Raw genomic sequence first — 18,254 nt, 5'->3', positions numbered from 1 at the left:
ACCGGCAGTGACCCGCTCCCCCTACTTCCACCCCACTGCTGCTGATCCATCCTAAGTGCGTCATCAGAGCACACACTGCCAATGATCCCCCCCCACCCCCTCCGCCGAATGTGAAATTCCACGGAGAAAATCTTGCTGCCGCTGCTCGGTGCCACCAACGCCTTTTTCGATTGGTGCACCGTGTTTGCAGTGTTTGTAAAATGGTGATGCGGCCACCATTAAAGGGGAGGACGCACTGCCGTGGCCGGCATCTTATTTTTTTTTGTCGCTCGACTGCTAGGTCGGCCCGACAATTATGGCCCCGGGTTTGGCCGGGCCACCAACAGGCAGCTGGCCTGGCCGAAACCCTCCCTGGTGGCCCAGTGGACCTAACTAAAATAATTTTTTTTTTTTTTTTTTTTGAAATTCGTAGCCAATCGTTCCAATTCTTTGTCAAATCACAAACGCCAGAGGTCACCTTGGGCCCATTCAAGGATCACTCTGCACCAATGCTCTTAGCCAAAAGGCCTAGAGCCACTGCACCGTTCCTGGAAGTACTGCAATACCAGGTTCGTGCCATGGAGGTGGATGGGTCAGGTCCCCCACACACCTCCGTGGAGGTGGATGGGTCAAGCCACCCCACCCACCTCCTATTTCCAAAAAAGCAAGCATATACCTTCCTGATCCAGGGAGAACCACCTTGGGGTTATGGTGGTTACTCCCCTGTCAGGTCAGTTACGCATGATCTTAGCCAAAAGGCCGAGAGCAGAGCTCGCAGTGGCCCCCCTCTTTAAGTGAAGGGGAGAGATGTGGTGATGCGCCAGCGTGATGACATCATCAGCCCTACGCTGATGAGTGACAGCGGCAGAAACTCCGCCTGACCCCACTTCCGCTCTCCACCTCACTTCCACCCCCATTATGACCGACTTCCGGTCCGCTCGAAATAAAAAAGCCAAAGAGCGGAATTTTGCTCAAGAGGCCACCGTATCCACCATGGCGCTGAACACAGCTCAAACATGGTAGGTGTGCCGTGTTTCCGGCGGGGGGGGCAATTTTGGCCCCTACATCTCTCTGCCAATAAGACTAAAATTGAACACAGTGTCCCAGATGTGGTCTCACAAAGACAGGATACATCAAAGCCACCCTTTTAGAATTAAAAGTCACACCCCTAGCTATAGATCCATATGCTTTCTTCAAACCTGCAAACACTAAACCAAACACGCAGATTGCTTCCATGCCGTGTTACCTCAAACATTTGACCATTTAATAAATATTGCTCATTTTCACTTCTACCACCTAATCTTATGATTGCACATATCTGTATTGAACACCATCTGCCACCTCTCTGTCCATTGACCTGGCCGTTACATTTTCACAAGTATTTTTAGCACTACTGGCCACTGCACTTAATCTGATATCATCTGCAAACCTAGAAACGTTGGACAATATTCTACTCTCTCAATGATTTATTAAAAAGTTATAGCAGCAGCCCCAATATTGATCTCTGTGGGACACTACCAGCAATCGGTTTCTATTCTGGCACCTTACCAACTTCCCATGTGCCAACGCATTTTGCTGCTCAACGTTCAGCCCAGCCTAATACTTTTCCATTTATTTCATATCAGTGTCAAACGCCTTCCTGCAATTCAGATACATAACATTCAATGCCTCACCCTAATCTATCACTTGGTAGATAACATCTTGGCCAGTTCACTAGCATAGCTTCAAGTGTATATTTGGATAGATCTAAAGAGCAGACTCGTTATGGGAGCAGCAGCGTGGGTGTATCTGAAATTTAAATCGATGGAAACTATTAAAGGAGGGGATCACAATAAAGCGGCAAACATTCTGAAACCTTTTGAAGAATCAGAAGGTACATCAAACCATTATCAGCCTTTATCAAGGTTGAAGAGGCATGGGATTAAGGAACGAGAGATAACATTGAAGGTAGAGGAAAGCTAAGATACAAGTATGAGTCTGAAGGCAAGTGATGGAACAGCACAGCATCCGATCTCACACTGAATGGCTACTGAAGCTGGTGTTACAAGAGAACTTAAGAACATAAGAAGTAGGAGCAGGAGTAGGCCATTTGGTCCCTCGGGCCTGCTCCACCATTCAATAAGATCATGGCTGATCTGATCTTGGCCTCAACTCCACTTCCCTGCCTGCTCCCCATAACTCTTGACTCCCTTATCGTTCAAATATCGGTCTATATCCACCTTAAATATATTCAATGACCCAGCCTCCACGGTTCTCTAGGGTAGATAATTCCAAAGATTCACGACCCTCTGAGAGAAGAAATTCCTCCTCATCTTCATTTTAAATGAGTGCAGAGATGGTTGAGAGAACGCTTTCACCACTCGGTGGTACCATGTCCATAGTTCAGCATTGCAGCAGGGAGATGAAGACAAGTTTTAGGTCACTTCTGACCATTACTGTCGCTGCCTATGCCAATCCTATGATGTGTAGTAGCTGCAGGTATCCTTACAGCAGATAGAATAGTATATCTGCTTTTTGCTGATCCAAACCCTGAGAAGACATTTACTCGTGGCCATTGACATGTAGGTATGCCAGGTCACTCAGAAAAGGTTAGTGGTATCTTGGCAGGTGCAGCCAAGCAGGCGACGCTAGCTATTAATCACCCTGCCCTTTTTGTCCAGTGCTACTGAAAGCATGTCATACTATGATTGGGGTGTTTTCAAGGAAGGTTTTCACATATATTTGTGAAGCCATCAAAGATCTACCAGCACAGCTTCCTTTAGGAAGAGAAACCTCCACCAGTACTAATTGTCTGCCAAAGCAAGGTATTTAGATCTCCGTCTACAGATGCGGGTGTGTGGGTACAAAGCATCGCTTGTGCATTCTGATCTGTCCGTCTTATCTCTGTATGAAGTTCTCCTCTTTTTATAACCATGCTGATAGGGGGATTCCATCAGAAAATCCAGTGGTGAAGAATGATGTCGAAGAAGTGGCTAAAATACATTCCGTTACCATACTTTGGGCTAGATTTTCCATTATTTTTGCAAGTGTAATGCCCAGACATCATCCATTTAGCCACAAAATGGAAACTGGCACCCATTTCTCGGTCACTTATCAGTGAGCGTTACTTTCCGCACGTGCGTAATGCCGAGAAAAAATAATACCGCCCGCCCAATTTTTGGGGTGTAATCATCAGAATGGGTGATCCCAACGGCCATAATATCGGCCAGCGTTACTTTTGGCACGTAATTAATGCCGATATTTAATAATACTGCCCGGCCACTGATTTTGTCGTGAAGATCAAATTTGCCGAAACTAAAGGCCAGTATATCACCCATCCTTACTTTCGGCACCACGCACACGTTATCGCTCGCCGAAAAAAAATGCCGGGAAAAAGTGTAACTATCTGGAACTACTCACAGCAGTATGGACGCCATCTTCTCAATCACATGTCGCATCATTTAAAAGGCTGCTCTGCTTTAACCTCGGGGGAGTTCGAATGTACTCTGGAGGTCTTTGGAGGTGATGTGAACATCTGACCAAACATCTTTATCATACTGTGGATGATTGGAATTTATAGGTGTCTTAGTGGAGACATTCATTCTTTGTGAACAATTGGAAATAGATAGCTATTGGAATGGGCCCTGACCTTTCTCACCCTCTCTTGATGACCACTTACATGCTGCAGACTCGAGATGGCAGAAGGTACACTCAATAGCATCATGTGCCCAATGTAAGACGTGACAGACTGATGAGGAGGACCAGACGTTACACCCCCCGCAAGTACAGGGAGAAGCAGTCTTACCTCAACTTGTCCGATACCACCTGCCTTCAGAGACTGCACTTCCACAGAGAGGTTATCACTGAGGTATGCCAGCTCATAAGGGGAGATCTTCAGCCTGCCAGCACCATCAGGACCGCACTGTCCAACGAGGTCAAAGTCACCGCGGCATTGTCGTTCTACGCGTCGGGTTCTTTTCAGGTCTCAGCTGGCAACATTTGCGGTATGTCTCAGCATGCCACACATTGCTGCATTAGACAGGTCGCTGAAGCCCTGTACGCACGCAGGATGGACTTTATCAGCTTCCCTATGACCAGGGAGGCTCAGACTGAGAGAACTTTAGGATTCTACCGAATTGTTAACTTCCCCAAGGTGCAGGGAGCAATAAACTGTATGCACATCATGATGTGGGCACCTTTTCAGGATGCAGAGGTTTTCAGGAACCGCAAGGGATTCCACTCGCTGAATGTGCAAGTCATTGTCGACCACCAGCACATTATTATAGCAGTGATTGCTAAATTTCCGGGCAGCATCTATGATACTCACATCCTGCGTGAGAGCATTGTATCTGACTTGTTTAACAATCAGCTACAAGGTCAATGCTGGATGCTTGGTGATAAAGGATATGGCCTCGCCACCTGGCTGATGACCCCACTGCATGGCACCCACACCGAAGTCGAGAGGCGATACAACGAGAGCCACAGAGTCACTCGCATTATCGTGGAGAAAACCATTGGAGTGCTTAAGCAGCACTTTAGATGCCTGAACCACTCAGGAGATGAGCTCCAATCCCACCCTGAGCAGGTAGCTCAATTCGTGATGGTGTGCTCCATGCTGCAGAACTTGGCTATCAGGAGGGGAAAAGAATTGCCAGAAGGGTGTGACAGCCACCTCAGGGGAGAGAGGAAGAGGAGGATGAGGAGGTGGACACTGACCTTGGGCCACACTATCAGGCTGACACTGAAGCCATGCCCCTACCTCCTCTGTAGACCACAGGAAAGGGCCCATGGTGGCATCATAGCTGCAAGACTCTTACGTCAGGAGCTCAGAAATGAGTGCTTTGCCTGAAATAATGTTGGTGGTATTTATAAGGCTGACACACTGCTGGGTGTGCAGGTCAGACATCAATGGTGTACATCACCTTGGTGACAGTTAAAGGTTAAGTTGATTGAAGTTAAGTGTAATTATACCCTTTGATCACCAGTGTGTAATGGTGCAGCTATCTGAGCCAATGCGCAACAAGATTATGTTAAATAAAACACATTTAAACCGACCATTTGTCTAAAATCATAAGTATATCTGTAAAAAACAACCCTCACCGCCCACCCGCTTCTCTTCCCCACCTCTACCCCTTCTCCTTCTCCTCCTGACTCCAAGCTGCCTGGCTGAGGAGCTCTTCAGGCGACGCTTCACTGCGGGAGGGGGGGGGGATGACGGCAGAACCGTTGCTTGTTTGGATGCGGGAGAAGAAGGTCCTGAGGTGGGAATGTGCTCTGAGCCAGAAGCAAGATGTTGCTCCTGGCTCTCATGTGTCGTTGGCAATGGTGGTGCGGCACCTTTGCAGTGCCACGCTCCGACCCCACTGGGAGCCCTCTGCCACCAGTGTTCCTGGCGAACAGCTCCAGGGCCTCCTCCATCCCTTCCATGTTATATATTATGTGTTGGACAAAAGCTCGGTGCCAACTATGTTCTTGGTGCTTAGTAGGCTTTTTGCTACTGGTGAATCTCCCTCATGCCTCCCACAACAGCCAAACAAGCACACACCACACCACACCCAAACACGCTTTCAGTCACTCTCTGCTCCCTCTCTCTCTGTCTCCTCTTCTATGCATGTAATGATGACCCCTGACCTCCTGAATCACGGGAAACGAGCATTGCCACGCCATTGCTAAGGACAGCGACACGTTACGGCAGAAGGTCAGAGAGATTTAACTCTAACGCCCATTTCATATCGCTCACAGTAATGCTCAATTTCAAAAATGGAGAATAGGGGCTTTGAGAATGGGTGACAAGCCAGCGATCTGAAAACCCATTTTTACCACCCATGCCGGAAATAACGCCCATTTTTGGGCGATCTGCACAAAAGTACAAAATTTAGCCCTTTGTCCTTTTAATGACCTCCAGAATACTGATATGTTGGGTAACAACCACAAATTCCCATTTCAAATGGGTGTTCTGTGTGCCAGGACTGTGTGAAATGACGTGCCAGACTAGCTCCTCCTAAATTAATATTAAAGTGAAACAGACACAGACACTCATTTGAAGAAGGTGCTTCTATCTCCACTGCCTACCACAAAACGTGTCGGGACATAAAGCCGGTGTATTTTCAATGGGGATTGGGGGGGGGGGCTTTTACTCATGTTGGACAACCAACTGACATAATACTGACTGATGGTTGGTTGTTATAACTCAGGAAATCTGGACTGTAGTGTGTGAAACTTCACCCATGATATTCCACACACATTTCTTTGAGCTGACAGAGCATTGATGTACAACTTGTATTGCTATAAATATTATGGAAGGCTGGTTTAAGCACCAGCCAACTTGCCTAATGGCACTGAAGTCATAATTTCATAGAGGACAAACTGATCAAACAAATCTCTCCGCTGTCTGAGAAGGTAGACTACATTTTGATGTGGAGCAGCTTACCCTCATCAGATTCAGTGGCCTGCAGATTGCAAGAGTAAAAGGTATGTTTTTTTTCTGCAGCTTGTAAGGCAGGACTCGAGTATATAGGTGGATGTAAAAGGCAGATGGATATTGCTCGTTACTAGTAATGATAAGTAGGACCAAAGTGTTTCAAGATTCCTACTCTTCAAAGGGCCTTCCACATATCTTCACCACATGTTCGCCATAGTGTAGATCAAATGTAGAGATGCCAAGCTAAGGAACTGACAATTGCCAACTTACGAGAATTTGCTGACCATGCAGAATAAAGGTGGATGAAAAGCACCAGAATCATTTTTTCTCGACTAAGATATTGGCATGCTCTTCTCAGAGCTGACGATTCCTCACTTTCTGCCGTTTGTATTTATATTTGCCTGCAGCGATTTGCTTGCTATGTGTCCTACATTTCAGGAGTTATCCATTCATTATAAGGTATTAGAAGCGAGAACAATGACAGTTTTGATGAAAATAAGAAGCAGAATGGGGCCAGGCACACTTTCTGGAAAGAACCCTGCCTAGAAGATGCAATAAGATCTTTCAGTGGTCCAATATGTGGTTCCCTTGAGGAAATCAGCTATCTGGTTTAGGAACTTCTGTTATGCAACAGAACTAATCCACTTAGTCTCATCTCAAATGGTGTCTAAAACTTGTGTCCTGTTTGAGTAGATGCTAAAATGGAGAAGTGAGTTTCTGCTCAAGACTATTACAACTAGCCCTGTCATGCACCTAAACCGTAAAGATAGGCTGTTTGGGCGCAGGACATGTGTGGCAACTGCAACTTTTTTGAAATTATTTGAGAAAGGAGGACCTAGAACAGAATACTAGTCACAGAGAAAGATAATATGAGCTCATGGATTACAACTATTGGATTTACCACAATAAAAGGTTACTGTTCTTACCATACACGCAACTCGTTGCCACTAATGTTAGCACCAGTGTCACTGCCATTTTTGTAATTTCAGCCCTTTCATCATATGATTCTACACCATTCATCATCATCCCTCTGATACTGTGATAGAAACAAAGCTGTGTAGGTGTCTCATTCCTGTGCTCATTGCCAAATTAGCTCCTTGAATCGACTAATTGTTTTACACTTTAACAGACACCTTTTACTGTCATTTGAGGAAAGTGCAAAGCAATGGCACATAATATAGTTTTAAAAATATTTTGAAGAGTGAAGTGGAAATTACTGTGATGAAGGCACCAGTGGCCTTCTTACAACTTTGTTGAGCCCTTCCTTTCAGTATTGGACTTGCACTCAGAGGAGGTTTCCTGAGAAGAAACAGCAACATTTAGTTCATGGCGAAAAGATAACAGACAGCATACCACAGCTCGCAAGTATTCTTCATAGTGACAGGATAGAAGCAATACTGTCATCAGTACTGAAAAGCTGTGCCTCAGGATGTCACTTCTATGGGCCGGTGCTTTAATGAACTCCCTGACAAATTACCTGTCTGATTTCACTAATGCTTGTGCTATAGTGTGAACAGAGTTTTCTCTCATCATAAATATGTTTGGGAAAATGATTACATATGGCAGATGTTCCACTTTTGTAGTTTTGAATCCTAGGAAGAGGTATAGAACCCTATAGAGGACAGCACAGTGGTGGTTTCAACTGATTCTAGTGGGTAACACTGCAAGCTGTAACAATCTTTTTACAGACAATTACAAAACAAGTACAATAAGATCGACATTTAATTGTAGTGATGATATTTCATTTGAGTCTTAGAATGATTCTGACCATGTTTTATGTATAATGCTGTATTCTAGGCATAGTAAGCATACACCTTTTGCTTGGAACTGAAAAGGATGAAGTGGAACAGTTAGCAAATGGCTTTTTTTAAAGTTACATTTATACAGCACCTTATGTTAAAATGTCTCAAACTGCTTCACACAATGAATTCAAAAGCAAATACTGCGGATGCTGAAATCTGGAATAAAAACAGCAAAGGCTGGAAATCTCAGCAGGTCAGGCGGCATCTGTGGAGAGAGAAACAGAGTTAACGTTTCGGGTCGATGAAGGGTCTGACGAAGGGTCATCGACCCGAAATGTTAACTCTGCTTTCTCTTCACAGACCTGCTGAGATTTCCAGCATTTGCTGTTTTTAATCACACAATGAATTGCTGTTGAAAAGCAATGACTGTTACGCAGTCAAACATCACAGCCATCTTGCAAAACACCAGACCGCACAAGCAATGAGATGAACAGCTGCCGAAGGTGGCAGGTTGGACACCTCGGTCAAGTAAGTGCCATCTCTTGTACCCCCTGACCCAGTTTTCTACCGGTGTTGGTTGAGGGATAAACGTCAGCAAGGACACGAGGAGAACCCTGCATAGCGCCACAGGATCATGAATGCTCACCTGAAACATCGCACAGACAGGAGGGACCTCGGGTTAACATCTCATCCGAAGAGGGCAGCCCTGATGGTGCAGCATTCTTTCAGCACTGCAGTGAGCCATGCTGAGCCATTTGCTCCCATTGTGAGTGAAGCTTGCGAAAATATTTTTATCATTACCATTTCACCTCCTCTAAATTGTGTTACTATGAGAGAAGTAAGGATTACAGATCTGCCATTTATGCTGCCAGTACTTGTGATAGTTCTTGGTTATTTGTGGTGTGTACAGGTACACAAAATGTAAGAGTTGCATGTAGTATTTTCCAATAAATAAAATCTATCACTTGCACCATAATCCAGTATAATACAGTAAATCAATGAAGGTGACGAGCACATATACTTGATTTTTAAAATGAAATTTTGAAAGTCTGCCCTTCAATCCAAAGAATACTTTTCATCTTTTAAACAAAATGTTACTTTACAAATACAGACTACATTTAAAGGCAAGCATCAGCCCCTTTGTAAAACATTATATAGATCATGCAAGTAAGCTAAAACTCAGGTGCAAATAGCATCAGTATGCCACAAATGAATATAGCTTGCAGTAATCTGCTGGAAACACTACGATACTGGAATCAGTATCAGAGTTAAGGCAGCTTACAGTGTTAGGCAAGTTATTTTAATTGTATAATTGACTTAAGTAACTCGCTAATTACCTCACCGTAAGTTTTATTTTCTGCCTTTCATTTTCCATCTTTATAATCGGTTCTGTTTCCCCTGCTTAGTAACCTTAGCATTGTGATTACAACAGCCAGTTCTTTATTGTTCAATTATCTTCTAGCTTGTTTTTCATTCTTTTACTCTCATACAAAGCATTTTTGCTTCACCATTTGCTGTTCTCAGAAGATTTTGAGCCTCCTTCTACCACGCTGCTACATTGAAACTGAATACGGTCCATGTCGAGATTGGTCAAGAATTGAAAATTGATTTCATTAATGTAGCCTGCACTAATCAACCAGCCCTGCTGTATTAATTTTCTATATATCAACTGACACAGCAACGAAGTTGAAAAGTTAAGATTTCTGGATGATCTCTCGGCTTCCCTGCCTTGCTCGGGTTGATGTTCTTGTCAAAATATCGAAGATGGTTTTCAATTTCTGTAAATGCTGCATCATGAAGTATCTACTTGATGGAGGGCAAATATGTAGGTGCTAAAAACTTCTGTGATCCTGGCACGTCTATCAAAATACGTGCAATATTGCTTGCTGAAAATCGATAAATCTAAAAAGAGCATCCATATTGTGATACTTCAGCTTGGTGACAGCCAGCTGACATCTCCCTTCTGCTGAAGTAAGAGCGGAGCTTGTCAACATTTTTTTTTCAAATTATGTCAGACTATTAGTGAAATTGTGAATGCATCCACATGATTCAATTACAGCTGTGATGTGCATGTTGATGCCGGATTCACTAACTTTTGGTGGGCTCATGTAAATTCCTTGAATCAGCCGACCTGAAGCACACCTGGACATTATGCTTGAACTGTACAAAACACTAGTTAGGCCACAACTAGAGTACTGCATGCAGTTCTGGTCACCACATTACAGGAAGGATGTGATTGCACTAGAGAGGGTACAGAGGAGATTTAAGAGGATGTTGCCTGGACTGGAGAATTTTAGCTATGAGGAATGATTGGATAGACTGGGTTTGTTTTCTTTCGAACAAGGGAGGCTGATGGGAGACCTTATTGAGGTGTATAAAATTATGAGGGGCCGAGATAGAGTGGATAGGAAGGACTTATTTCCCTTAGCAGAGGGGTCAACAACCAAGGGGCATAGATTTTAAATAATTGGGAGGAGGTTTAGAGATGATTTGAGGGGAAGTTTTTTAACCCAGAGGGTGGTGAGGGCATGGAACTCACTGCCTGACAGGATGGTAGAGGCAGGAACCGTCATCACTTTAAAAAAGTACTTGGATGTGCACTTGAAGTGGCATAATCTACAGGGCCACGGACCAAGAGCTGGAAAGTGGGATTAGGCTCTTTGTCAGCCGGTGTGGACATGATGGGCCAAAATGGCCTCCTTCTGTGCTGTAAATTTTTATGATTCTATGATTCATATTGTTACGCTCATAATAAAGGATGAAACTGAGTACTGCATGCAATGAGTAAGTGTGACCTTAGCTTCTTTAATTAAACTCCAGAGTGTTGGTACAGCGTGGGAGGCCTGCTTATATACAGTGCTCCCAAGGGATGCTGGGATCCTTTGGGACTCCAACAGGTGAGCCCTCTGGTGGTGGTGTGATACAGGTGCCAAGGGTTACATACATAACATAACTCCCTCCCAAAGTCAAAAGTACATTTATTTACAGGATGAGACGATCTGGGGCTTTTCACTCCCTTGCCGATCGTCTTAGTACAAATGCAGGTGTGGGTGAGTTGGTTGGTTCTTCACTGGGCTGCTGGGCAGCCGGCCTTGCCGGGCTGCTGGGAATGGTGAGTTCGGCTTCGTGGTCAACCGTGATGTTGGTTGACACTTATGTGTGTGTTGGAGGGTCAAAGTTGGTGGTGTCCTCGTCGGGTTGGTCGTAGCTGTTAGCGAACCGCAATTTGGTTTGGTCCAAATGCTTTCTGCACGTTAGTCCACTGGCCAAGTTGACCTGAAACACCCTACTCCCTTCTTTGGCTATGACCGTGCCAGAAAGCCATTTGGGACCATGTCCATAAGTGAGTACAAATACAGGGTCATTGACCTCAATATCGCGTGACAAGTTTGCGTGATCATGGTACATGCTTTGTTGATGCCACCTGCCCTCAACGTGATCATGGAGATCAGGGTGGACAAGAGAGCGCCTTGTTTTGAGTGCCCTTTTCATGAGCTGGGGGAACCCCGGTGAGTGGGTGGGGTCTGGTGCGGTAGCTGAGCAGGACTCGGGACAGTCTGGTCTGCAGGGAGCCTTCCGACACACGTTTCAAGCTTTGCTTGATGGTTTGATCTGCCCGTTCTGCCTGGCCGTTGGATGCGGGCTTGAACGGGGCAGATGTGACATGCTTGATCCCATTGCAGATCATGAATTCCTTGAATTCAGCACTAGTGAAACACAGCCCATTGTCGCTGACAAGGACATCAGGCAGGCCATGTGTGGCAAACATGGCTCGTAGGCTTTCGATGGTGGCAGTGGACGTGTTTACAGACATTATTACACATTCAATCCATTTTGAATAAGCATCCACAACAACCAAGAACACGTTGCCTAGGAATGGGCCTGCAAAGTCAACGTGGATCCTAGGCCACGGTTTGGAGGGCCACGACCACAAACTTAGCGGTTCCTCTCTGGGTGCATTGCTCAGTTGAGAGCAAGTGTTACACTGGCGCACACCTGACTCTAAATCTGAGTCGATGCCGGGCCACCACACATGGGATCTGGCTATTGCTTTCAACATTACTATGCCTGGGTGGATAATGTGTAGGTCGCGTATGGACATTTCTCTGCCTTTCTTGGGCAAGACCACGCAATTACCTCACAAAAGACAGTCTGCCTGTAAGGACATTTCATCTTTGTGCCTCTGGAACCGTTTAATCTCTTCCTGCATCTCCGCTGGGACGCTGGACCAGCTCCCATGGAGGACATAGTTTTTTTTAACCAGGGACAGTAAAGGATCCTGGCTGGTCCAGGTCCTGATCTGGTGGGCCGTAACGGGTGAGTTTTTGTTTTCGAATGAATCCATCACCAAGAGCAAGTCTGCAGGCTGTGCCATTTCCACCCCAGTGGTGGGCAATGGTAACCGACTGAGAGCATCAGCTCAGTTCTCTGTGCCTGGCCTGTGGCGGATTACATAGTTGTATGCTGACAGTATGGGCGCCCATCTTTGGATGCGGGCAGAGGCATTGGTGTTAATCCCTTTACTCTCTGAGAATAGCGATATGAGCGGCTTATGGTCAGTTTCTAGCTCAAACTTGAGACCAAACCGATACTGGTGCATTTTTTTCACACCGTAATCGCATGCCAGAGCTTCTTTTTCAATCATGCTGTAGGCCCTTTCGGCTTTGGACAGACTCCTGGATGCATTGGCGACCGGTTGCAATATTCCCAATTCGTTAGCCTGTTGTAACACACAACCGACCCCGTGTGACGATGCATTGCAAGCTAGCACTAATCCTTTACAAGGGTTATACAAAACAAGCAGCTTGTTTGAAAATAACAGATTTCTGGCTTTCTCAAAGGCAGCCTCTTGTGAATTCCCGCATACCCAGTCGTCTCCCTTGCGCAGTAGCACATGTAGGGGTTCTGGCAAGGTGCTTAACCCGGGTAGGAAATTACCGGAATAGTTGAGGAGTCCCAGGAACCACCACAGCTCCGTCATGTTCTGTGGTCTCGGCGTGTTCTTGATGGCCTCCGTCTTGGCGTCGGTGGGTCTGATGCCGTCTGCTGTGATTCTTCTTCCTAAGAACTCGACCTCTGGCACCAGGAAAACACACTTCAAGCATTTCAACCTGAATCCCACGCGATCTAGCCGACTTAGAACCTCGTCCAGATTTTTCAAGTGTTCGATGGTGTCCCGACCTGTAACTAGTATTTTGTCCTGGAAAACCACGGTGCATGGAACTGACTTTAGCAGGCTCTCCATGTTCCGTTGGAAAATTGCCGCAGCTGAACGAATCCCAAACGGGCATCTGTTATAGATGAATAGACCTTTGTGCGTGTTGATGCAGGTGAGGCCTTTTGAAGATTCCACCAGTTCCTGTGTCATGTAGGCCGAGGTCAGGTCCAACTTGGTGAATGTCTTTCTTCCAACCAGTGTCGCAAATAGGTCGTCTGCCTTGGGTAGCGGGTACTAGTCCTGTAGCGAAAAACGGTTAATCGTTACTTGATAGTCGCCACAAATTCTGACCGTGCCGTCACCTTTGAGTACCGGGACAATCGGACTGGCCCACTCATTGAACTCCACCGGTGCGATGATACCTTCTCGCTGCAGCCTGTCCAGCTCAATTTCCACTTTCTCTCGCATCATATATGGTACCGCCCATGCCTTGTGGTCGATAGGTCGTGTACTGGGAACCAAGTGGATCGGCACCTTCGCCCCCAAGAAACTTCCAATGCCTGGCTCGAACAACGATGGGAATCTGCTTAGAACCTGGGCACAAGGTGTCGTCGACGGACGAAAGCACTCGGATATCGTCCCAGTTCCAGCGGATTTTTCCCAGCCAGCTTCTGCCGAACAGTGTGGGGCCATCTCCTGGCATGATCCATAGTTGGAGTTCGTGCACTGCTCCATCATAGGAGACTTTTACTTCTGCGCTGCTAATTACAGGGATCAGCTCTTTGGTGTAAGTTCTTACCTTGGTGTGAATGGTGCTAAGCTTGGGCCTGTGTGCCTTGTTGTTCCACAGCCTGCCGAAGGCCTTTTTGCTCATTATAGACTGACTCGCACCCGTGTCCAGTTCCATGGATACTAGAATTCCATTCAGTTCAACTTTTAACATGATCGGTGGACATTTCGTGGTGAAGGTGTGCATCCCATACACTTCTGCCTCCTCGGTTCGAGTCTCTAGTTCAGCCTGATCCACCATGGATCGATCTTCCTCTGCAACATAGTGGTTTGCAGGGTTTGCAGTTCGTCTGCATATTCACTGGAGGTGTCCCACTGTTCTGCAGCCTTTGCACGCATAGTGCAGGAAGTGGCATTGATGGGCCCGATGATCACCTCCACAGTGCCAACAAGGTGTTGACTGCCTCGCATTAACGATTGATGGCGGACTCTGGGTCATCTGAGTCGAGCAGCAGCCGGCGTGTCCGTTCTGCCATGTATATTCCTGCTTGAAAACGACGTTACTTTTTACTAGCCAAAACCTCTTTATGCTGCGAAATTTGTTCAGTGTTATCGCCTGGGTTATCGTTATGACTTTGCTCAGATTCGGTGTTTCAACAGTCAATAGTTTGCGAAGGATAACCTTATGGCCAATGCCAAGCACAAAAAGTCTCTTAGCATCTGTTCAAGGAATCCATCGAATTTGCAATGTCCTGCAAGGTGCCTTAGTTCGGCGACGTAGCTCGCCACTTCCTGGTCCTCCGACCATTGACGTGCAGAACCGATACCTCGCCATCAAAACGCTTTCCTTCGGATTTAGGTGCTCTCAGACCAGCGTATACAATTCTTCATAGGATTTGGTTGTTGGTTTCATCGGAGCTAGAAAATTCTTCATGAGGCCATAGGTTGTTGCCCCACAGACAGTAAGGAGTATTGCCCTTCATTTGGCAGCGTTCTTGTCCCCTTCCAGTTCGTTGGCCATGAAGTATTGGTCGAGTCACTCCACAAAGGCCTCCCAATCATCCCCTTCTGAGAATTTCTCCAGGATACCAACAGTTCTTTGCATTTTCACGTGGTTGTTTGCTACCTCGTCGCCAATAGTTACGCTAATAATAAAGGATGAAACTGAGTACTGTATGCAATGAATAAGTGTGTCCTTAGCTCCTTTAATTAAACTCCAGAGTATTGGTACAACATGGGAGGCCTGCTTATATACAGTGCTTCCAAGGGATGCTGGGATCCCTTGGGACTCCAACAGGTAGGCCCTCTGGTGGTGATGTGATACAGATGCCAAGGGTTACATACATAACACATACCATCATAAATACCCTGTATAGAGGCAGTGAGTCAGACTTAAAATGCTTTGTGAGCATAGACGTCAAATGCCTAAAGATACAATCAATTGTCTTGAAATAACATCCAGCACTTTCTTTAGCCAACTTAAGCTCATAACACCACACTTATGTTGTTATTCCCCTCACTCATTTCATATCCATTTCCTAAAATGGACGTAAAGCAGCTCCGTAGGTGTGTTACATTTAGCAAGAGAAATAAGCGCTGAATCCTAAGACTGAATCTAAATGTGCCTAAAGTTTAAAAAGGCCAGAAAAAAATCCAAATGGATTCACATTCATCGATTTCTATAAAATTAATAATCTACATGAAGACAACAGAAGAAAATGTTACTCAGTAAACAAATGCTGACATTTTCTGTGGCACCAAAAAGACTGGGAGTCAAGGTCTGGGAGCAACTACTGTTGGAAAAGGTGTCAATGATTTTTACTTTCAATCACTGAGTAAACTGATAAAAGTTTTCTCAAATTCTGCTTGTGCCAGTCTTTTTCACTTTCCGTTCCAGCACATTATTGGATCTGGAGTGCTGTTTTCACTTTGTGAGGCCTACAAATTGGAGTTGATCTTGTTTATGTATGGTTTAAGCCCCATAATGGCTTTTTCCAGTCAGGCCTGGGGCCTCCTCACAGTCCGTGCTGCCTGCTGTTCATTATAATATATGAAAATTATGAGGGGACTCTCAATGCACTGAGTAAGTTCAAATAAAATAATGAGGTGTTTCTGATGCCAGGTGGTAATGATTCTAGTTTGTAGACTGGAGACATTTTAACCGGTGATTGTTACTGTCTGAAGAAATCTTCTGGACTTGTTTTATTTTTGTTCTACAGAGCTGGCCTTGCCTCTGACAGCCCGAAGCCATCTTAAGACCACTGGGAACTTTCGTCCCCCCACCCAAAGTACAAGGTTCTGAGGCAGCATAGTGGGATTCCCAACGGCATTCCCTTATTCACTACTTTAATGGAGGAGTAACAATGCAGGCTGGAACCTTTACAGTTAAGCCTCGGAACAGAAAGTTGCAGTCTCTGAGCGCTCAGATATTGTGTGAGCAGTTTCAAAGAATTCTCCACATCAAAGCTACAATCGCCCTCAGGAATTCCAGCCTCTATGATCTATTCAAGGGACAAAGTGAAAGGCAGCAGATGGGTTTTGGTTGAATAAGCCTACCCCTTGCTATCACCCCTCAGTGAGATGTAAGAACAGAAGCCAAGGTACGCTGGAGAAAAGGCATTGTGATGTCTTCAGAGAGCACAAAACACACAACCTGTAAGATTCCGGCAGGTTCCAGAAACTTCTGACCTGCTGGTCAGGTGACCTGCTCTTTATTAAACAGCACTAGCTGCAGTAACACAGGTGTCCACAGTGTGGCGCTACAGACATTACAACTATCATACAAAGAACGATAGGAGCCTTAAAGGGGTGCTTTCATTATACAAAATGGAGTCTGTAATATGTTCTCAAGAACATCTCCTGCATAGTGGTGATTTTCTGTACCCTGCACAATTCTGCCATTCAAAAAGGCCTAAACATTGAGATTTCTCAGCGCGAGTCAGCTCTCTAATGTCCAGTATGCCTCCTCTACTCACCTACTTTTCACAGGTGTTAAGCGCCAGTCTGTTCTACAACAAGATTCAGTGCATTAGGTAAATGTGAGGGATGCCTCCCGAATGCTGTTGGATAGCCAATGTTAGAGATCTGCTGGTAGCACCCTGCTTAAATAGAGGATGGGTTTTTAAACTACAATTTACAAGCCATTCTTGTAAGGAGTGATGGCAACACGAATTGCGCGATAATGAGTTAGTGAACTCCTGAAGCTCAGTGCAGTGTGAAAGAGGACTTCTACAGCAAGTAATATTAGAAGGTAAACAGTCAGTGTGTTGATGATCATTGTGCCCAAGAAAGAACAACAACAACTTGTATGGAGGAGATTACAGAGATATGGAGGGGAAAGGCCATGGAAGGATTTGAAAATGATGAGAATTTTGAAATCGAGGCGTTGCTTAACCCGGAAGTCAATGTAGGTCAGCGAGCACAGGGGTGTTGGGTGAGTAGCACTTGGTGCGAGTTAGGACATGGGCAGGCAAGTTTTGGATGACCTCTAATTTGCACAGGGTAGAATGTGGGAGGCCAGCCAAGATTGAGTTGGAATAGTCAAGTGTAGAGGTAACAAAGGCATGGATGAGGGCTTCAGCAGCAGATGAGCTGTGGCAAGGGCGGAGACGGGCAATGTTATGGAGGTGGAAATAGGCGGTCTTAGTTATGCTGCGGATATGTGGTCAAAAGCTCATTTTAGGGTCAAATATGACACCAAGGTTGTGAAGAGTCTGGTTTAGCCTCAGACAGAAGTTGGCGAGAGGGATGGATTCATTATCCAGTGAACGGAGTGTGTGGCAGGGACCGAAAACACTGGCTTCGGTCTTCCCAATATTCAATTGGAGAAAATTTCTGCTCATCCAGAACTGGATGTCGGACAAGCAGTCTGACAATTAGAAACCGTGGAGTGTTTGAGAGAAGTGGTAATGAGGTAGAGGTGGAGGAGGATAGTGGCTGTTCATTAACTTGCCTTCAGACCATTAAACCTTTTCCTGCACTGGTCTGCTATTCTGGGCATGAGAGGGGTAGCCCTCTGGGCCACTGCCGACTCTCCTCACATGGCTCATGAGACACTTTGTGGTTTTCTTCCATGGGCGCCCTGCGGTCTTTATTGCCCTTGCTGCATTCCTTTTACATGGACCTGAATATCAAGTGAGTGAGTTTTTACATAGGATTACGTAGGATATATGACACAGAAACAGGTCATTCGGCCCAACCAGTCCATGCCGGTGTTTATGCTCCACTCAAGCCTCCTCCCATTTTT

At 45.6% G+C, this 18,254-nt stretch overlaps 1 pseudogene; it reads right to left on the bottom strand.

Moving 5' to 3' along the window:
• Positions 1-511: 511 nt before the first annotated feature.
• On the bottom strand, positions 512-750 carry LOC139227317 (U2 spliceosomal RNA; annotated as a pseudogene).
• Between the last annotated feature and the right edge of the window lie 17,504 nt (positions 751-18,254).

The sequence above is a fragment of the Pristiophorus japonicus genome, chromosome 16 (genome assembly GCF_044704955.1).
Source record: "Pristiophorus japonicus isolate sPriJap1 chromosome 16, sPriJap1.hap1, whole genome shotgun sequence".
Taxonomy (NCBI): domain Eukaryota; kingdom Metazoa; phylum Chordata; class Chondrichthyes; family Pristiophoridae; genus Pristiophorus; species Pristiophorus japonicus.
The sequence above is the reverse complement of the archived record's forward strand: the minus strand, read 5'-3'. Positions and strand labels throughout refer to the sequence as shown.